The sequence below is a fragment of the Octodon degus genome, unplaced genomic scaffold (genome assembly GCF_000260255.1).
Source record: "Octodon degus isolate 3935 unplaced genomic scaffold, OctDeg1.0 scaffold00068, whole genome shotgun sequence".
NCBI classification, from domain to species: domain Eukaryota; kingdom Metazoa; phylum Chordata; class Mammalia; order Rodentia; family Octodontidae; genus Octodon; species Octodon degus.
In genome coordinates this window covers 4861882-4866953 of record NW_004524644.1, presented here as the reverse complement: position 1 = coordinate 4866953, position 5072 = coordinate 4861882, and the positions used below count along the sequence as shown (strand labels likewise).

The following is a 5072-nucleotide window of genomic DNA, read 5'->3' as shown; positions in this document are numbered from 1 at the left end:
AAAGTGAAATGGACAGCTGGTAGTCACAGGAGTTTCCAAAAGTGAAGCAGGGACCCGGCGACCTACACTGAAACCCCTGAGAAGCCTCCCAAGCACTGGGATTACAGGCGCGCACCACCATGCCCAGGCTCAATCGCCCGTCTCAGTGTGCTCCTGGGGCAGGGCCTGCAAAGCAAGCTAGGGATTGAACCCAGCCGCTGATGTGTACACCTGATGCTCGCCGCTGCTGCAAACATTAAGGCACATGTGTGCCACGCAGGTGGCCCCTCTGGAGCATGGACAGTGCATGCCCTTCCAGGTCTCCCCAGCACTGCCTACCAGGTACGGGACCCCATGGCCTCTGCAAATTCCTTGGCGATGATGTGGGAGGAGGTAACATGCTGCATCTGCCTAGAACCCATGGTGGAACCTGTGAGCATTGAATGTGGCCACAGCTTCTGCAGGGCGTGTATCTGAGGTTGGGAAGAGCGGAGGGGCCTCCTGTCCTGAGTGCCGGCAGTGCTTTCTGCTCAAGAACTTCAGGCCCAATCGGCATCTGGCCAATATGGTGGACATGCTCAGACAGATGAGCCAAGCCAAGATAAGTCAGGATGCCAAGCAGAGTGCGCCCGGGGAACGGTGTATGGTGCATGGAAAGAAACTTCATCTGTTCTGTGAGAAAGACCAGCAGGCCCTCTGCTTGGTGTGTTCCCAAACTAAGAAACACCAAGAGCATGCCATCATCTCTATTGAGGAGGCAGCTAGGGAGTACCAGGAGAAGATCCAAGTGGCATTAGAGAAACTGAGGAAACAACAGGTATTGGCTGAGGAGATGGAAGTGAATCTTGCAATGAAGAAAGCAGACTGGAAGAAGGAAGTTGGGACACAAAAATCAAAGATTCATGCCGCATTTGTGCAGCAGAGAAACTTCTTGGCTGAAGAGGAACAGAGGCAGATGCAGAAATTGGAAAAAGATGAAAGGGAACAACTGAGAATTCTGGGGGAAACGGAGTTCAAACTGACCCAACAGAGCCAGGCCCTGCAGGCTCTGGTCTCAGAGCTGGAGTGGAAGAGTAAGGGCTCCCCGCTGGAGCTGCTTCAGGATGTAACAGTTGTCCTGGAAAGGAGTGAGTCCTGGAACCTGACAGAGCTGGACATTGCCTCCCCATCCCTGAAGAGTGAGTTCTGCGTGCCGGGTCTAAAGGCAATCCTGAGGACGTGTGGAGTATACGTCACTCTGGACAGAGACACAGCTAATCTGTGGCTCCTCCTTTCAGACGACCGGAGACAAGTGCAGTTTGGAAATGCCCGACAGAATGTGCCTGAAAATCCAGAGATTCAATAATTATCCCATAGTTCTGGGTTCCCAAAGTTTCAATTCCAGAAAATTTTACTGGGAAGTAGATGTAACTGGAAAGAACTGGGACCTAGGAGTGTAGAGACTCTGTGCAGAGAAAAGGGATTTTTTTGTTCAGCCCTGACAATGGCTTCTGGACAATCTGGTTGTGGAATAAAGAAGAATATCATGCTGGCGCCTAAACCAACACGCCCCTCCAGCTTCAGGTGCCTCCACGGCAAGTTGGGATTTTCCTGGACTACGAGGCTGGGACTGTGTCCTTCTACAACATCTCTGACCATGGGTCCCTCATCTACACTTTCTCTGAATGTGCTTTTGCTGGACCTGTGCGGCCCTTCTTCAATCCTGGCTTCAATGACAGTGGAAATTTTTAAGGAAAGTGTAAGTGGCTCCTCTGACTCTCTGTCCACTGAAAATGTGATGATCAGGATCCACTGTGGAGGGCTTTCTCAGCACGTGGCTTCCCTCCCGTTGGTGCCTCTTCTCAGCCACAGGTCCTGCCTCTCCTTCCCATGAAAGAGCCGCTTTGTGTCTGCACAGCTGTCAGGGTCCCAGCCAGCAGGGCTTAGGAAGGAGGTCACTGAATGCCAGTGTCTAAGCCGGGAGGATCGCTGCAAGTGCTTAGCCAGACTAGGCTATGTAGTGAGTAGAAGGCCAGGCTGAGCTACATGGTGGAAGCTGTGTCAAAACTTTTAAAAAGTCAATGTCAAAAGACCTTCAACATCAATACGCCTGCCCTAGGTTCTTTCATGGTTCCCTCCAGGAGACAGACTATGTATTTGGCCCAAACTCCTCTGAGTCAGCTAGAAACATTGCTGCCTCCTTCATGCAAGCTGATGTTCTCTGTATCTCTAAGTTGTTCACCTGTGGTCAGATCTCCGTTACATTTTTCATGGCTTACAAAAGGGCTTTCAAAAAGAAAAAGTTCTGCCTCTGGTGTATCACATTCTATCCTTGGTTCTTAAGCTGAAAATACTTGACAACTTTAAACATGAAAAAAAAAATTTAATTTAATTTGAAGAGTGAAAACAAAAGCAAAAAAAAAAAAAAAAGGAAAGAAAAAATGACAGGGTAACATACAATAACACATGTTACAGTCTTTCAAAACAGGGATAGCTAATTAACAATGGTTGCTAAATTATCTATTTTTTTCATTTTAATGAGAAAAAAAGATAAAATAATAATGAAACAGTACTACATGTCTTACTGGTATCAGTATTTAAAAAAATGAGCATGACTCCCACATACTATATTTTTTTAAAAACATTTACCTTTGAAACTATACTATCATGTATACTTGTAAAACACACCTAAGAGAGATAATGATTCTTTTAAAACCTTTTGTTCGATATCTACTACATAAAAGACACTGTTCTACCTACTGAAAGTAGTACTAGGCACTAGTTTCTTAGTCTTACACTGTATTTTAAGGAAAGGAGCTAGGAAGACAGAGTATGAGAAACAAGTATTTCTGGCAATTTATTTAGTAGATTTACCTCAATTGTTTTAAATTTTGAAGGTTTTTTTCCCCCGCTTAAAAATGAGGTCATAGGGGCTGGGGAGATGGCTCAGTAGAATAAGCACTTCCCTGGCAAGTACTGGTTCCGAAAAAAAAAAAAAAAATCATTTAACAGATGGTCTTCTTTACCACCATTTCTAACAAATTATCATTTTAAAATATTACCCCCAAAATAATTTTCTCAACCTTACAGAGAAATTTGGCAAATTAAAAACTGCATATATTTACTGTTTATAGGATGTTTTGATATATATGTACATATTTAAAAATAAAGTAAAATAATGTAGGATAAAGACACAGAAAATGATGAAGAGATATTTAGACAAGGTTTTCAGGAAAAACTTAAAGTGTTAGTTCATATAACAGCAAAATTGAAGGGCTGGCCAAACAGCTCGGTGGATTGGGGGTTCAATCCTCATCCCAGCATCGCCCCTGGGGCATGCTGAGATGGCGCATGAGACTGGGAGTGGTGGTGTGTGCCTGTAATCCCAGCACTTGGGAGGCTGTGAATAGGAGAATCACTACAAATCTGATCTAGTAGTGAGACCCTGAACACCCTGTAGATGCTTCCCTAAAAATACAGGAAAAAACCAAAAACCAAAAACCAAACCAAAACAACCCCCCCAAAAAAAACATAATTAAGGACTTATTTGAGGTAGTTTCCGGTATCTCCCTAGTCATGTTTCATGTGTGGTTCACTCTTGAGAATAGTATGTAAGCATCTGTATTTCATGGGGTCTTATCTCAGGTCTGATCAATTAGCATTTTTTTTAAGGCTTAAAACATACTTGAATAAGTTGATGCTGTATTACTGCTCCACCTCAGAAAAACTCCAAATTTAAGGTATCAGGGATAAACAAAACATGGTACATCAATAAAAAATACACACCATAACTATTTAAGATAGGCAAGGCTAACAGCTACTGTCAGACCTTCAGCATACAGCAACCCTATTCCCAAGACTGTACTAGGCCTATCAAGAGAAGCTGTGAACAGCAACACCATAAACACAAAAATTTCATTTCTGGGATGTCCTTATCCAAGGAAAAGATGGAGGCAAGTTAACACAAGATTATACTAAGATGAAAATCTCTAAGAGAAAATGTCTTTAGTTCATGAAATGGTAATATATAGGATATAACAGAACTGTACAATGTTGTCTGTGGCCTCTAGGGACATTTGCCTCAATTCTCACGTGGGAACAAATGGAGCAGTGGGGTTAAGGTTAAGATATTTGAGTTTTGTGGTTTATGTGGCAGTGTCTCTGGGCATGAGGGGTATAGAAAGTAAATAAAACACAATGGACAAAAAACTGCAATGCTCAAAATCAATGGGACTCTAAGGAATTCTGTCATGGTTCCCTAGCCTTCAATAATTCATTATATTTGAACTTTCAGGAATGCATCACACAGAACTGACTAAATAGACAAAGCACACAAAATTTGTTAAATATCACCCCTCTCTTGCTTTCTGCCTCCAGCGTATTCTCTTAGAGTAATATAAGCAGGGAAGACCTAACTATTACAAGGAATTCCTAACACTTTTTTAAGGTAGGATTCTGGCTAGTCCAAAAGGGTTCCTTCTTTTAAGAGTTTCAGGAAACTAGACACTGCAACTTTATTAGTATTGGTGGCAATTATTTGGAGCAAACTGAGCTGCAGGAGTTGCATGGTTGAAAGCAGGAGGAGTTCTACCAATTGCCCCAATTCCTTCCACTGTGGTAGCCTGGCCAAAGCATTCACTTGTTGGTGGCATCAATCCCAACATTCAGGCATCATAGTGGCAGGTCCTGGAGGAGCCGGGGTACCAGCTGGCACTAGAGCAGGGGGCATGGCACCTTTATTGTTTATGTCCATAGCATCTCCCATAGCCATCTGGTCCATTTGTATCTCTTGTTCTTGCACATCAGGGAAGGTTCCCTTGAATCCTTTCTGTTGTCACCGTGTCATCTCTTCTTGTGGCCGCCACATTTTTTTCTTCATGGCACCTACACTCCTCTTGCTGTGTGAGCTCCAGCTGCTTTTGTTTTTGGACCTCTTGGTAATGCATCTCTTCCATTTTCTGAAGTTCTTCTTGGTGTCTCGTCAAATCCTGCCTCATCAGCTTAATCTCGTGCTCGTGGCAAGCAGCCTCCATCTCCATCTCTATCTTCTCATGGGCTTCCTTGCTGTTGCAATCCACATGATCTGCTGCTGCTTCTCCACCTCAGTAGCACAT

General features: G+C 43.7%; 2 pseudogenes; one reads left to right on the top strand and one right to left on the bottom strand.

Annotated features, from left to right (window-relative positions):
- Positions 1–296: 296 nt before the first annotated feature.
- Positions 297–1710, top strand: LOC105742713 (annotated as a pseudogene).
- A 2765-nt stretch (positions 1711–4475) lies between these two features.
- The window catches only part of LOC111817733, a 1399-nt pseudogene continuing 802 nt past the window's right edge, over positions 4476–5072 (bottom strand).